Source organism: Antedon bifida, chromosome 4, assembly GCF_963402885.1.
Source record: "Antedon bifida chromosome 4, ecAntBifi1.1, whole genome shotgun sequence".
Taxonomy (NCBI): Eukaryota; Metazoa; Echinodermata; class Crinoidea; order Comatulida; family Antedonidae; genus Antedon; species Antedon bifida.
In genome coordinates this window covers 13,508,649-13,526,545 of record NC_136229.1, presented here as the reverse complement: position 1 = coordinate 13,526,545, position 17,897 = coordinate 13,508,649, and the positions used below count along the sequence as shown (strand labels likewise).

Genomic DNA, 17,897 nt, shown 5'->3' with positions numbered 1-17,897 from the left:
TGATTCGATATCTACAACTCATCATCTTCCAGAATATGCAATTTTAAAAAAGTTCACCACGTAGTTTACAATCTATGACTGTTTTAAAAAAGGCAAAATTTTGACAAATTTTTTAACTTTTTCATTAAAAACGCGCGCAAATTGTTTAATTCTACGTGCTCGTATGACGTGATTTTAAGTCGAAATTGATTGAAAATTGGTAAATTTACTAGAAAAGGCTGAAAAAACAAAAATCAAGCAAAAAAAAGATGTTTTTGCGCTACGTGCGCACGTGCGCGTAAAAATATTGCGCACGCGTGGGAATTTTTGAAATGCTCAAAATGACCTGAAACGCGTAGAAAGTTGATTAGAAATTGATTTTACGCATTCTGAAATTTTAAACGCGCGTGCGCGCGTAACTTTCTGTGAAACATGCCATTTTTAATCCATAGAAAGTTTGCACTTGATATGACTTAAATGTTCACCAAGTGTCATTACAAAATGACTTTTGGTTTTTAGTCTATGTTAAATACGCAAAATTCATAAAATCGCGCGTAGCTTACGCTGCGCGACTCTAAAGTAAAAAAACGAACTGTCCTGCACTTCTACAGATAGAGGTAAATCTCCTGACAAAGTTATACGATGTAATGTTGATCAGAATTTGAGATACACGTGACACAAAATTCTGGGAAAGAAAGAAGAATAACATAGAAAACTAGATTTGAACTCATCACTTTGACGAGTTCGGGTTATCCGCGCAAACGCAACATGCACATACCTAACTATATGAACCTCGACAATTATTATGCCATTCTATGACATGAAATAAATATGTTTACAGTGCTGAATTGTACCTATTATGTAGCACTAGCATACACCATATTACAGTATTTTACAGAATAAACTGTATATGTTATATACAGTGTAGCATAGACAAAATTACGAGACCCATCTTTTAAATCCAATTATTAACACGATGACATCATCAAATTGACAAATAAAGATAACAATTTTAGAAGATAATTATCTAAATAATTACATTAAAACAAATTTGAAGAATTTTGGGCACGTAAAAGTGAGATGCGCTCTCGTTTAAACGCAATGAACTTTTATGCAAGAGATGAAAATATGACTTTTTGAATTCAACTAGCCATATGATGACGTCACAACATCTGATTGGCAAAATATGCACATCAATTCGTATCTACAATCCAATAGCTTCCAGAAAACATTTTAGTCATGATTATCACTTTTTATTCTGACGAGCTATAACAGATTGAAATTTACTGTAAAGATGAAAATAAGTGACCCACGTTATTTACGTTTTTAGACATGATGACGTTATAAAAATTAAAATATTTTTAATTCATGCGAAAGATAGTTGATTGACATAGACAATATTAAAATTCCGGGGGAAATGGAATACATATAAGCGAGATGCGCTTTGTTGAATGTGATGAGCAATAACGAAAGAGTAAAAAATCCTATATTTTACATTCGTGTAGCCATACGATGACGTCATAACATCCGAGTGGTAAAGGTTCTGCAGGAATTCATATCTAAAACATATCTGCTTACATATTAAATTAAAAAAATTGGGGGTCGTGGATGATCCGGAGGAGCTAGAATAGTTTAAAAATAGGCATAATTTTGACAATATGTTGTCACTTTTGCAACTAAAACGCGCGCAAATAGTCTAAATCAACGTGTTCGTATGACGTCATTTTAATTTGAAATGATGTCAATCTTTTTTAAAATAACTAGGAAAGACTGTAAAATCTTAATTCAAGAGAAAAACACATGATTTTCATGCTCCGTGCGCACTTTACGCGTAATTTTTTTCGCACGCGTGGGAATTTTTGACATGCTCAAAATGTCATGATCAGCGTAGAAAGTTGATTAGAAATTAATTTTGCGCATTTTGAAATTTTAAATGCGCGTGCGCGCGTAACTTCTTGTGAAACATGCTATTTTTAATCCATAGAAAGTTTTCCCATGATATGACTTAAATTTTCACCAAGTGTCAATACAAAATGACTTTTGGTTTATAATCTATGATCAATCATTGAAATTCATAAAATTGCGCGTAACTTACGCTGCGCGACTCTAACGTCATATAACGAAGTTTCTTGCACATATACAGCTACAGGTCAATCTTTTGACAAAGTTATACAATGTTATGTTGACAAGGATGAGAGATATGCATGCAACAAAATTCCGAGAAAGAAAGAAGAACAAAGAAGATGAAAAAAAAAAAAGATATTTACAATCACAAGGGTTATCCGCAACTTCTAAGTTGCGGATAACCAAAAAAAAAAAAAACTAGATTTGAACTCGTCACTACGGACGAGTTAGGTTATCCGCAGCGCAAAAGCCACGTGCACGTCATACGTTAGAATATTGCGCGCAGAAAAACGATTATGCCATTGTAAAAATGTTAGTGCGCTCTCTATTTTGCGTCACGTCAAAGTATATACGGTATACACTATATTCTGTATACGTACTACATACAGTGCAGAATAGGTGAAAATAAGGGACCCAAGTTATTGACGCTTTTGGACATGATGACGTCATCACAATTTAAAAAATGGTAGATTATGCGAAAGATAATTGATTGGCCTAGACAATATAACAAAATGGGGGGGAAATGGAATACGGATAAGTGGAGATGCGCTCTATTAAATGTGATGAGCTATGCGAAAGAGACAAAAATCCTATATTTTATATTCGAGTGGCCATACGATGACGTCACAATGTCTGGTTAGCCATATCGATGCATGATTCGATATCTACAACTCATCAACTTCCAGAATATGCAATTTTAAAAAAGTTCACCACGTAGTTTACAATCTATGACTGTTTTAAAAAAGGCAAAATTTTGACAAATTTTTTAACTTTTTCATTAAAAACGCGCGCAAATTGTTTAATTCTACGTGCTCGTATGACGTGATTTTAAGTCGAAATTGATTGAAAATTGGTAAATTTACTAGAAAAGGCTGAAAAAACAAAAATCAAGCAAAAAAAAGATGTTTTTGCGCTACGTGCGCACGTGCGCGTAAAAATATTGCGCACGCGTGGGAATTTTTGAAATGCTCAAAATGGCCTGAAACGCGTAGAAAGTTGATTAGAAATTGATTTTACGCATTCTGAAATTTTAAACGCGCGTGCGCGCGTAACTTTCTGTGAAACATGCCATTTTTAATCCATAGAAAGTTTGCACTTGATATGACTTAAATGTTCACCAAGTGTCATTACAAAATGACTTTTGGTTTTTAGTCTATGTTAAATACGCAAAATTCATAAAATCGCGCGTAGCTTACGCTGCGCGACTCTAAAGTAAAAAAACGAACTGTCCTGCACTTCTACAGATAGAGGTAAATCTTCTGACAAAGTTATACGATGTAATGTTGATCAGAATTTGAGATACACGTGACACAAAATTCTGGGAAAGAAAGAAGAATAACATAGAAAAAAAAAAAAAAAAAAAAAAAGATCCTGACAATAACAAGGGGTTATCCGCCAAGTGCGGATAACCAAAAAAAAAGATCCTGACAATAACAAGGGGTTATCCGCCAAGTGCGGATAACCAACTAGATTTGAACTCGTCACTACGGACGAGTTAGGTTATCCGCAGCGCAGACGCCATGTGCACGTCATACGTTAGAATATTGCGCAAAGAAAAACGATTATGCCATTGAAACAATTTTAGCGTGCTCTCTATTTTGTAACGTCTAAGTATATACAAAATAACACTATACTGTATATGTACTACATACAGTGCAGAATAGGTGAAAATAAGTGACCAAAGTTAATAACGCTTTTGACCATGATGACGTCATCACAATTTTAAAAATGGTAAATCATGCGAAAGATAATTGATTGACCTAGACAATATAACAAAGTGGGGGGAATGGAATACGGATAAGTGGAGATGCGCTCTATTAAATGTGATGAGCTATGACGAAAGAGACAAAAATCCTCTATTTTATATTCGAGTGGCCATACGATGATGTCACAATATTAGGTTAGCCATATCAATGCATCATTCAATATCTACAACTCATTTACTTTCAGAATATGTAATAAAAAATAAAATTCACCTTGTAGTTTAGAATCTATAACTGTTTAAAAAAAGGCACAATTTTGACGAATTTTTGAACTTTTTCATCAAAAACGCACGCAAATTATCCAATTCCACGTGCTCGTATGACGTAATTTTAAGTAGAAATTGTTTAAAAGTTGGTAAAAATACTAGAAAATGCTGAAAAAACATAAATCATGCGAAAAAATTATATTTTTGCGCTATATGCGCACGCGCGCGTAAAATTATTGCGCGTGCGTGGGAATTTTTGAAATGCTCAAAATGACATGAAACGCGTAGAAAGTTGATTAGAAATTGATTTTACGCATTTTAAAATTTTAAACGCGCGTGCACGCGTAACTTTCTGTGAAACATGCCATTTTTAATCCATAGAAAGTTTGCGCTTGATATAACTTAAATTTTCACAAAGTTTCAATAAAAAATGATATTTGGTTTTTAATCTATGATCAATCATTGAAATTCATAAAATCGCGCGTAAGTCACGTTGCGCAACTCTAAAATCATAAAACGAAGTTTCTTGCACATCTACAGTTAGAGGTCAATCTTCTGACAAAGTTACACAATATTATGTTGACCAGAATTAGAGATACGCTGCGAACAAAATTCCGGGAAAGAAAGAAGAATAAGATAGAAAAAAAAAAAAAAGAAAAAAAAAAAGATCCTGACAATAACAAGGGGTTATCCGCCAAGTGCGGATAACCAAAAACTAGATTTGAACTCGTCACTACGGACGAGTTAGGTTATCCGCAGCGCAAAAGCCACGCGCACGTCATACGTTAGAATATTGCGCACAGAAAAACGATTATGCCCTTGAAAAAATGTTACTGTGCTCTCTATTTTGTGTCACGTCTAAGCATATACAGTATACACTATATATACTGTATACGTACTACATACAGTGCAGAATAGGTGAAAATAAGTGACCAAAGTTATTGACGCTTTTGCACATGATGACGTCAAAAAAATTTTAACAATGGTAAATCATGCGAAAGATAATTGATTGACCTAGACATATAAAAAAATGGAGGAAACTGGAATACGGATAAGTGGAGATGCGCTCTATTAAATGTGACGAGCTATGAAGAAAGAGACAAAAATCCAATATTTTATATTCGAGTGGACATACGATGACGTCACAATGTCCGGTTAGCCATATTGATTGATGATCCGATATCTACAACTCATCAACTTCCAGAATATGTAAAAAAAAAGAAAAGTTCATAATGTAGTTTAGAATCTATGACTGTTTAAAAAAAGTAATAATTTTCAAGACTTTTTGAACTTTTTCATCAAAAACGCGCGCAAATTATCCAATTCGACGTGCTCGTATGACGTGATTTTAAGTCGAAATTGTTTAAAAAGTTGGTAAAATTACTAGAAAAGGCTGGAAAAACATAAATCACGCATAAAAAAATAATTTTGGTTCTACGTGCGCACCGCGCGCGCAAAAATACGCGCGAGCGTGGGAATTTTTGAAATGCTCAAAATTACATGAAACGCGTAGAAAGTTGATTAGAAATTGATTTTACGCATTTAGAAATTTTAAACGCGCGTGCGCGCGTAACTTTCTGTAAAACATGCCATTTTTAATCCATAGAAAGTTTGCGCTTGATATAACTTAAATTTTCACCAAGTTTCAATAAAAAATGATATTTGGTTTTTTATCTATGATCAATCATTGAAATTCATAAAATCGCGCGTAAGTCACGTTGCGCAACTCTAAAATCATAAAACGAAGTTTCTTGCACATCTACAGTTAGAGGTCAATCTTCTGACAAAGTTATATAATCTTATGTTGACAAGTATTAGAGATACGCTGCGAACAAAATTCCGGGAAAGAAAGAAGAATAAAAAAAAAAAAAAACTAGATTTGAACTCGTCACTACGGACGAGTTAGGTTATCCGCAGCGCAAAAGCCACGTGCACGTCATACGTTAGAATATTGCGCGCAGAAAAACGATTATGCCATTGAAAAAATGTTAGTGCGCCCTCTATTTTGCGTCACGTCTGAGTATATACGGTATACACTATATACTGTATACGTACTACATACAGTGCAGAATAGGTGAAAAGAAGTGACCAAAGTTATTGAGGCTTTTGAACATGATGACGTCATAACAATTTTAAAAATTGTAAATCATTCGAAAGATAATTGATTGACCTAGACAAAATAAAAAAATTGAGGGAAATGGAATATGGATAAGTAGAGATGCGCTCTATTAAATTTGAAGAGCTCTGACGAAAGAGAAAAAAATCCTATATTTTATATTCGGGTGGCCATACGATGACGTCACAATGTCCGGTTAGCCATATCAATGCATGATTCGAGAAATACAACTCATCTACTTCCAGAATATGTAATTTAAAAAAAGTTCACCACGTAGTTTAGAATTTATGACAGTTTAAAAAAAGGTCTAATTTTGACGAATTTTTGAAGTTTTTCATCAAAAACGCGCGCAAATTATCCATTTCTACGTGCTCGTGTGACGTGATTTTAAGTCGAAATTGATTGAAAATTGGTAAATTTACTAAAAAAGACTGAAAAAACAAAAATCAAGTAAAAAAAGGATGTTTTTGCGCTACGTGCGCACGCACGCGTAAACAAATTGCGCACGCGTGGGAATTTTTTAAATGCTCAAAATGACCTGAAACGCGTAGAAAGTTGATTAGAAATTGATTTTGCGCATTTTGAAATTTTAAACGCGCGTGCGCGCGTAACTTTCTGTGAAACATGTAATTTTTAATCCATAGAAAGTTTGCGCATAGTATGACTTAAATTTTCACCAAGTTTCATTACAAAATGACTTTTGGTTTTTAATCTATGATCAATCATTGAAATTCATAAAATCGCGCGTAACTTTCGCTGCGCGACTCGAAAATCATAAAAAAAAGTTTCTTGCACATCTACAGCTACAGGGCAATCTTATGACAAAGTTATACAATCATGTGTTGGCCAGAATTAGAGATACGCTGCGAACAAAAATTCGTGGAAAGAAAGAAGAACATAGAAAAACTAGATTTGAACTCGTCACTTTGACGAGTTCGGGTTATCCGCGCAAACGCAACATGCACATACTTTAAACTATATGAACCTCGACAATTATTATGCCATCCTATGACATGAAATAAATATGTTTACAGTGCTGAATTGTACCTATTTTGTAGCATACATCATATTACAGTATTTACAGAATACACTGTATATGTTATATACAGTGTAGCATAGACGAAATTACTAGACCCATCTTTTAAATCCAATTATTAACACGATGACATCATCAAATTAACATATAAAATAACAATTTTAGAAGATAATTATCTAATTAATTACATTAATACAAATTTGAAGAATTTTGGGCACGTAAAAGTGAGATGCGTTCTCGTTTAAACGCAATGAACTTTTACGCAAGAGATGAAAATATGACTTTTTGAATTCAACTGGCCTTATGACGTCGTCATGACATCTGATTGGTAAAATATTCACATGAATTCGTATCTACAATCCAATAGCTTTCAGAAAACGTTTTAATCATGATTATCACTTTTTATTCTGACGAGCTATAACAGATTGAAATTTACTGTAAAGATGAAATTAAGTGACCCACGTTATTTACATTTTTAGACATGATGACGTTATAAAAATTAAAATATTTTTAACTCATACAAAAGATAGTTGATTGTCCTAGACAGTATTAAAATATCGGAGGAAATGGAATTCGTATAAGCGAGATGCGCTCTATTTAATGTGATGAGCAATAACGAAAGAGTAAAAAATCCTATATTTTACATTCGTGTGGCCATACGATGACGTCATAACATCCGAGGGGTAAAGATTCTGCATGAATTCATATCTACAACATATCTGCTTGCATATTAAATTAAAAAAATTGGGGGTCATGGATGATCCTGAAGAGCTATAATAGATTCAAAATAGACATAATTTTGACAATATTTTGTCACTTTTTCAACTAAAATGCACGCAAATGGTCTAAATCAACATGTTCGTATGACGTCATTTTAATTTGAAATGATGTCAATCTTTTTTAAAATGACTAGGTAAGGCTGTAAAATCATAATTCAAGAGAAAAACACATGATTTTCATGCTCCGTGCGCACCTTACGCGTAAATTTTTTCGCGCGCGTGGTAATTTTTGACATGCTCAAAATGTCATGATCAGCGTAGAAAGTTGATTAGAAATTAATTTTGCGCATTTTGAAATTTTAAACGCGCGTGCGCGCGTAACTTTCTGTAAAACATGCCATTTTTAATCCATAGAAAGTTTGCGCTTGATATTACTTAAATTTTCACCAAGTTTCAATAAAAAATTCTATTTGGTTTTTTATCTATCATCAATCATTGAAATTCATAAAATCGCGCGTAAGTCACATTGCGCAACTCTAAAATCATAAAACGAAGTTTCTTGCACATCTACAGTTAGAGGTCAATCTTCTGACAAAGTTATATAATCTAATGTTGACAAGTATTAGAGATACGCTGCGAACAAAATTCCGGGAAAGAAAGAAGAATAACAAAGAAGATGAAAAAAAAGATATTTACAATCACATGGGTTATCCTGCAACTAAGTTGCGGATAACCAACTAGATTTGAACTCGTCACTACGGACGAGTTAGGTTATCCGCAGCGCAAAAGCCAGGTGCACGTCATACGTTAGAATATTGCGCACAGAAAAACGATTATGCCCTTGAAAAAATGTTACTGCGCTCTCTATTTTTTGTCACGTCTAAGCATATACAGTATACACTATATACTGTATACGTACTACATACAGTGCAGAATAGGTGAAAATAAGAGACCAAAGTTATTGACGCTTTTGCACACGATGACGTCAAAACAATTTTAACAATGGTAAATCATGCGAAAGATAATTGATTGACCTAGACATATAAAAAAAATGGAGGAAACTTGAATACGGATAAGTGGAGATGCGCTCTATTAAATGTGACGAGCTATGAAGAAAGAGACAAAAATCCAATATTTTATATTCGAGTGGCCATACGATGACGTCACAATGTCCGGTTAGCCATATTGATTCATGATCCGATATCTACAACTCATCAACTTCCAGAATATGTAAAAAAAAGAAAAGATCATCATGTAGTTTAGAATCTATGACTGTTTAAAAAAAGTAATAATTTTCAAGACTTTTTGAACTTTTTCATCAAAAACGCGCGCAAATTATCCAATTCGACGTGCTCGTATGACGTGATTTTAAGTCGAAATTGTTTAAAAAGTTGGTAAAATTACTAGAAAAGGCTGGAAAAACATAAATCACGCATAAAAAAATAATTTTAGTGCTACATGCGCACCGCGCGCGCAAAAATGCGCGCGAGCGTGGGAATTTTTGAAATGCTCAAAATGACATGAAACGCGTAGAAAGTTGATTAGAAATTGATTTTACGCATTTTGAAATTTTAAACGCGCGTGCGCGCGTAACTTTCTGTAAAACATGCCATTTTTAATCCATAGAAAGTTTGCGCTTGATATAACTTAAATTTTCACCAAGTTTCAATAAAAAATACTATTTGGTTTTTTATCTATCATCAATCATTGAAATTCATAAAATCGCGCGTAATTCACATTGCGCAACTCTAAAATCATAAAACGAAGTTTCTTGCACATCTACAGTTAGAGGTCAATCTTCTGAGAAAGTTATATAATCTAATGTTGACAAGTATTAGAGATACGCTGCGAACAAAATTCCGGGAAAGAAAGAAGAATAAAGAAAAAAAAAAAAAAAAAAAAAAAAAAAAAAGATCCTGACAATAACAAGGGGTTATCCGCCAAGTGCGGATAACCAACTAGATTTGAACTCGTCACTTTGACGAGTTCGGGTTATCCGCGCAAACGCAACATGCACATTCTTAACCATATGAACCTCGACAATTATTATGCCATCCTATGACATGAAATAAATATGTTTACAGTGCTGAATTGTACCTATTATGTAGCATACATCATATTACAGTATTTTACAGAATAAACTGTATATGTTATATACAGTGTAGCATAGACAAAATTACGAGACCCATCTTTTAAATCTAATTAATAACACGATGACGTCATCAAATTGACATATAAAGATAACAATTTTAGAAGATAATTATCTAAATAATTACATTAAAACAAATTTGAAGAATTTTGGGCACGTAAAAGTGAGATGCGTTCTCGTTTAAACGCAATGAACTTTTACGCAAGAGATGAAAATATGACTTTTTGAATTCAACTGGCCATATGATGACGTCACAACATCTGATTGGCAAAATATTCACATGAATTTGTATCTACAATCCAATAGCTTCCAGAAAACGTTTTAATCATGATTATCACTTTTTATTCTGACGAGCTATAACAGATTGAAATTTACTGTAAAGATGAAAATAGGTGACCCACGTTATTTACATTTTTAGACATGATAATGTCATAAAAAATAAAATATTTTTAAGTCATGCGAAAGATAGTTGATTGACCTAGACAGTATTAAAATATCTGAGGAAATGGAATACGTATAAGCCAGATGCGCTCTATTTAATGAGATGAGCAATAACGAAAAAGTAAAAAATCCTATATTTTACATTCGTGTGGCCATACGATGACGTCATAACATCCGAGGGGTAAAGATTCTGCATGAATTCATATCTACAACATATCTGCTTACATATTAAATTAAAAAAATTGGGGGTCGTGGATGATCCTGAGGAGCTATAATAGATTAAAAATAGGCATAATTTTGACAATATTTTGTCACTTTTGCAACTAAAACGCGCGCAAATGGTCTAAATCAACGTGTTCGTATGACGTCATTTTAATTTGAAATGATGTCAATCTTTTTAAAAATGACTAAGAAAGGCTGTAAAATCATAATTCAAGAGAAAAACACATGATTTTTATGCTCCGTGCGCACCTTACGCATAATTTTTTTCGCGCGCGTGGGAATTTTTGACATGCTCAAAATGTCATGATCAGCGTAGAAAGTTGATTAGAAATTAATTTTGTGCATTTTGAAATTTTAAATGCGCGTGCGCGCGTAACTTCTTGTGAAACATGCCATTTTTAATCCATAGAAAGTTTGCCCTTAATGTGACTTAAATTTTCACTAAGTGTCAATACAAAATTACTTTTGGTTTATAATCTATGACCAATCATTAAAATTCATAAAATCGCACGTAACTTACGCTGCGCGACTCTAACGTCATATAACGAAATTTCTTGCACATCTACAGCTACAGGTCAATCTTATGACAAAGTTATGCAATCTTATGTTGACCATAATTAGAGATACGCTGCGAACAAAATTCCGGGAAAGAAAGAAGAATAACAAAGAAGATGAAAAAAAAGATATTTACAATCACATGGGTTATCCTGCAACTAAGTTGCGGATAACCAAAAAAAAAAAGAAAAAAAAAAAGATCCTGACAATAACAAGGGGTTATCCGCCAAGTGCGGATAACCAAAAAGAAAAAAAAAAAAGATCCTGACAATAACAAGAGGTTATCCGCCAAGTGCGGATAACCAAAAAACTATTGATCCCATACAATAACAAGGAGTTATCCGCTTGGTATACCAAGCGGATAACTAATTATCTTCGTTACGTGTTTAGAAGAGAATGTATGTCTCACCGTAGTTTGGTATGCCGTTCGTTGTTATGCAAATGAGTTTGTGCAGGTGTAGTGGTCAACACGCCTCACTGTTGAATTTTGATTTTGTTAATCAATGTTGCTACATTGGTAGCGAAATGTCCGATTCATGCAAGATATTGTATTGTAATATGTTATGAATAAACGTTTATGATAGTTTTAAACAGATAGTTTGTCTCCGATGATTTTTGTATGGGGTTAATGGAGAGTGAAATAAGATCAAATATAGAACATTTGCAAAGACGCCGATTTCCAGACCGATTTCGAAGCTTAGACTAATTCCGCCGCCGAGCTAGGCCTTAGGCGTATACGAAGTCGAGTTTTTAAAGTCGCATCTGGATAGTTGAATCATAAATATCATGCGTGTAAAAGTTAACACATTGCCTTAGATTTAAGACATCTACTGTGCTTTGCATATTTCGTTGTTCCGTTGAAATTGTGCCAGATGAGTAGATTTGAAATCCACTCTGCTATCCGGAGGTCTGTACAGCGTCCCTGCTAAAATGTTCCCGTGTTTGCTTTCAATTTGTACACCATATTAGCTTGATTCCGGGACAGGAATAATTGGGACAGGAATAATTAAGACATGGTGTCGCACGCAAATCCTCATGTACCGCAACAACACTACCTCCTTGACGATTGCGATCCTTTCTAAAAACAGCATATTCTTTGTGGAAAATTTCAGTGGAGTTTATATGATCATCTAGCCATGATTCAGTCATAAAAACGATGTCAATTGTTTCGGCTACACGCACTGATTGTAAACGCAATGACTTAGCCTATTTGCAATGCTGTGAGCGTTGATATTTAAACAATAACGCCACTTTTAAGTGCATAGTTGGTTACGTAACCACCGAGTTGCATACCTTCGTCTCCAACATGTTGTGCATTTTGTGGTCCAGGGTTTTCTTCAATATCTCCACATAAGTATAGATTATTAAAGGAGACTTTTCCGTAAAACGTTTGAAATGAAGAAGTAGAATTATCATACCTCCTATACGGTGCAGAGTAATGGCCATGCTTGGTACGCCGTAAAAATACAGGCCCACGAGCTTATATTCGAAGTCGATTGACATTCAATTGTCAAAACTGGGTTTTAACGTCTACACAATCAAATAAACTTGTTTCGACCTGGTGTACGTTTTTTACGACGAATGATCCGTAATGGTTATCGGCGAAAAAACACTTTAGATGATGAATTTATAAACTGTATTACACCAACATCGACATTCACAATATATGTAAGACATGTGATTTATCTACATTCATCAAAACCCAGCAACGAAATTATGCTGCACATCTGATTAGATACGATAATGATCGGATGACGAAAAAGCTATTCTTCCAAGACGACAAATGCTCAAAGCGTGGTAGAAATACGAACACGTTATTCAAACAAGTTCTCGAAAATGTTGGAATGGTCAGACAAGCCTTCATTAACAGCTCGAAGGCTCGCTTATTTTGAATCGGCATTATTTATTATATGCCATCTAGAACACTCTGTCATAGTTAGAGATTAAATTTTTATATTATATATAGGTCGAAATTGTAGTGGTGATTCATACCAACAATCTCTGCTGGTAGTATATCTTTAAGAATAAATTGCCTTTTGATCAGTTACCGATATTGAAGTGTTTTATGAAAGAATATTTCTATCTAAGACCAATATTACCAAGATATGTATCAGCACATGGGATATTATTATTTTCATTCATCATTTTATCCAAAAAGGGCCTTCGTTACGTAATGTCTTATCTATTAAGGCTTTCATATGGGTTTACATTCTTATTGTGCCTGGTGAGTGGACAACCTTGTTAGTCTATAAGCCAGTCTATTGTCTCTATTGTTGCCTGTACCGGGGAACAAGTTTCTCATTGGGTAAGGAATTTTATGTCACTTGCGGGTCACATCTACTCAATTTAAATTTCATAGTACTACTAGAAGTGCATCTACTTCACATCTTCACAAGTGTGATTTAAAAGAAATTATGACGGCTGTAGGTTTGTCTAGAGAAGAAACTTTCCAACGTTTTTATAATCTATTTTTATCAAACTCAACAGTTTAATTTTGGAAATTCAATCCTTAAACTTGTTTTACTTGAATATTTGAGAAATAAGCAGCTATAATAATAATATATACTATTTACTAAAGGACAAACTGCTTGCTTATTATCGATTTATTGTGGGATTTGGTTATTTGGTTTTAACTAAGAGTTTAAATACTTATAAATAGTTATGAAAGTATAATACTCTATAGTTATTTTGAAATAATTACATTCAAAATGAATTATATTTGTATATTATACATTTATACTTATTATTATATATTGTACTGGAAGAAAATTATAATTATGTTTGTGTAAGAAAAATGTGAAATGCTATAAAGTAGAGTATAACATATTAATGAATATAATATTATGTCTAAGTTATAGGTGAGAAATGAATTTAACTACTTCTAATGATTTATGAAAATGTGAATACTGTAGTTATTTTATAATTATCTTGTTATTAATTTAAACAAATAAAATTGATAATAAATCATTATTTCTTAAATTATTATACAGAATATAAATTTAAAAAAAACCATCACTTAATGACGTAAGAATATGGCCAGCCAATTGTTTATTTTGTCATTTTATAGGCATTATTTTATTATATTATTTTATAAAACATTATTTTTTTTCTACGGAAGTGATTAACTTTATTAAAACTACAAAATAACAATAATTTTTCATGTTTTTGGGGACAATACATTTTTAAGATATTCAAAATCATATTTTTATTTGTAGTATTTCTGTTTATGTAAATCTTCATTATTAGTGCTGCGCTTCTGACAATTGTTGTGTCTTCTTCTTACCTAAATCAAGGGGGAGTTTCAACATTTGGGGTAACCCGGAAGCTTGTGGATTTGGATAATCCCATTACAGAAAAGGGGAGGTTCCTCTTTCACACAAGCACGTTCATTGATGCGGAGCGCGAGAGAGGTACTCTTATATCCATCACACGTCGCGTCGTACAGAAGAACGGTAAGAAAATTAGTATTTCTAGCCTCTAGGCCTAGGCTAGGCCTAGGCCTATACTGTTTAGTTATTAGTTTGATTGGTTAGAATAGTATATAATGTAGAATACATTATTAAATAATGATACTTTGTATAAACGGTTGATGGTATGTAAACAACTCTCGATTTAACTAGCTAGGCTAGGCCTAGGCCTTCTTTGACGATGCGCCACCACCCTACTAGGCCTAGGCCTAGTAGTAGTACTAGGCCTATACTTTTACTAGTCTACTACGACGTGGTGGAATATATAGGGACAACATTTATGGCGACGACATGTTGTGATGATGAACGACGCACGACCTGGACGTAGGCCTAAAAATGGTATAACAAGGTAGTCTAGACAATGGTGGTGTTAATTATCTTTGGTGTTAATAGCTGTTTATTTAAATTTGTACAAACTTTGTTTCAACAAACGAGTTGCACATTCCCTTTCCCCACAATTTTTCTATGTAAAATAATTAAAGGTCACAACTACATACATTACATAAAAAAACCCAAAACAAAGAGTAGCTGCATCTATGCCTAGTCGTAGATACAATCCCCAGACTATATCTACGCCTATATTTGTCCCCCTATGATGATGTGTTGTCTTGTTTCACCATTGTCCCAGAGGGATGTTTTCTTGTAGGTTACGAGGGCCGGAGGACCTCGCCTCAATAGGCATAGATATAGAATGAGGATTGCAGCTACACCTAAACAAAAAAAAATCATAAATAGGCCTACCTAGGCCTATTGCAATTTTTTTAGTCTTACTCTTTAAACTGTAAAAATGTGAAGATTATGTTGATTATATTAATTTAATCAGCCCACTATAAATACTTGCATGAGTGCCATGTGGATTGGCATTTTTGTTTTGCTCCTGTGAGAATACCGGATCGTCACCAATTAATGGATTCTGTATTAAAATGAGAAATCAACAGTTTCTGCTACAATACAAGACAACGCGAGGCTAGGCATATCTATAACTCAGGATTGATGTTCATACATTACCGCTGTTGCCTACAAACAGGACAATTCAATTCGTTAATTATTTGATTTTTTTAAATTTTCTGAGAGAATGTGGGGTACAGTAGTTACTGGTACTTAGGAATAATGATGAAATAAAGCAAAATATATACAATCTGACTGTTCTGACTAGCCTAAACATTGTCGAAAATGATCATTACGCCCTCTCGTGGGCGGTCCTTAGGCCTAGCCTAGATACTGTAGGCTTAGTTTTGTAGGCGTAGCTGGTAAACATCAGTAACGTACGAACATCGTACACTTCAGCTATAATATAGGCCTAACCTGCATTAATTGTGTTTCTGTTTTTGCCAGACTCTGTTGATACAAATTGGGGGAAACCCGGTATTTCGCTGAAAAGTTAGGAATCTTCCATTTATTTTGCCCTTACGATCGCTCGAAAAGTGGTTGAATTACATAAGAAAAACAGAAATATCAATCCGCCCAATGCATGTTGGGATTTATAGCGGGCCGCTAAAATTATTAGAATCAACTTATTTTTCACAATTTTAGACGTTTAAAGACGAGCAAAGTTATGTCAATAGGACCAAGAAAATTAGATCTAAAATACTTAGGGAATGGATCTATAAAGGTTCTACAGTAGACAGGAAACATTTCTTTGATATCATTATGTTGTCTGTTTACATTTCAAATTATTGTGATGAAAGATCACTGTAGATTTCTTCATTTTTACAGAGCAGTTTTGATTGTTGCAATACAATGATTGCAATAATTCATATGATTGATAAATCATGAAGCTTCAATTTCAATTCAATTAGTCAAGCCATAAGTATTGTAAAACACTATTCAATCAAATTGTATAACGCAAGCTCCTACCTAGTATGGCTGTAGCAAATCTACAAAATAAAATGTCAGTTATGATGATATAGGCAGTCACCGATGCTGCTCGGCATGTATGAGCATGGTAATTATATCTCTTGTTGTATTCTAAAATGATCTTCGTTTACGAAAATATAACAAAGGGAGGTTATTATCATTTTTGAATCCTCCAAACTGTACTGTGTAGTATAGTAAGAATACAAAATATTTTTGTGTAAATTTAAATAAAAATACTGTAATCGTTATTAATATTAAATTTATAGCATAACATTTTTCAATTGTAAACAGTGGCTATGTTGGATCCTTGTCCTGATCGCTTGCTTCGATAAGTCTATTTGATTCTCTTTACCTCAGTACCAAATATTAAGCTGAAAAAGTGAGATAATCCTGAGCTAAAATCAATTAGAATATTGGACTTTATCCAATACTGGTCAATTAATTACTGTGTTATAAAAACAACTGATGTGCTAATGGGTTATGATTAATGTCACAATTGGCACTGTGTTATAATAGATTAAAGTTACATTGCTACTGAACTATAGGCCTAAGAAATGGTTTACATTACAAATAAAATTGGCCAGTATTTAGTAACACTAAGGTTATGTTCAGACGTAATATCAATTATACATACTGTATGTATGTGTAACCTAAATCACTCTTGGGACTGAATCGGACAAATCGCTTGGACGACAAACATTTACACATAAATAAATTAAAAATTCACTCAACAGGGTCATATTTTAAGCTTGAGTGACCCCCAGTCAAAATGTAATGTGATGTTATTCCTGTTATAAATACCAACATAAGATCAACTTATCATTCGCGGTACTATACGTACCATTTATTTGTATCAACAGAATATAATTATACAGTATTTCTTATATCTTATATCTATATTAAAGACACCTTCCCTACAATTTATGACGTTTTATAAAAATAATACATACTGTATATATTACTTTAGAAACATTAAACCAGGTCATTCCTTGTCTTAAATGTACGTTTTATGGTAAATTATGATAAAAAGAGAGAAACAATGCACTACCTTATAAGTAGCTCGCGGCGACTGACCTCTCGTGGACGGTCTTTAGGCCTAGCCTAGCTAGGCTTAGTTTTGTAGGCCTTGCTGGTAAACATCGGTAACGTACGAACATCGTACGCTAGCTATATACCTAGCCTGACGTTGTATAGTTGCTGCATTAATTGTCTTTCTATTTTTGGCAGACTCCGTTGATACAAATTGGGGAAAACCTTCCATTT

At 33.7% G+C, this 17,897-nt stretch overlaps 2 protein-coding genes across 2 annotated transcripts in view; one reads left to right on the top strand and one right to left on the bottom strand.

Annotated features, from left to right (window-relative positions):
* The window catches only part of LOC144840155 (SWI/SNF-related matrix-associated actin-dependent regulator of chromatin subfamily A-like protein 1), a 219,655-nt gene that overhangs the window by 20,337 nt on the left and 181,421 nt on the right, over window positions 1-17,897 (bottom strand). The window lies entirely within an intron of this gene.
* Window positions 14,733-17,897, top strand: part of LOC144840160 (polypeptide N-acetylgalactosaminyltransferase 13-like) — an 81,334-nt gene continuing 78,169 nt past the window's right edge. Inside the window, exon 1 of the mRNA XM_078695870.1 lies at window positions 14,733-14,762. The gene's annotated coding sequence lies outside the window, so the exon portion shown is untranslated. The remainder of the gene's footprint in view (window positions 14,763-17,897) is intronic.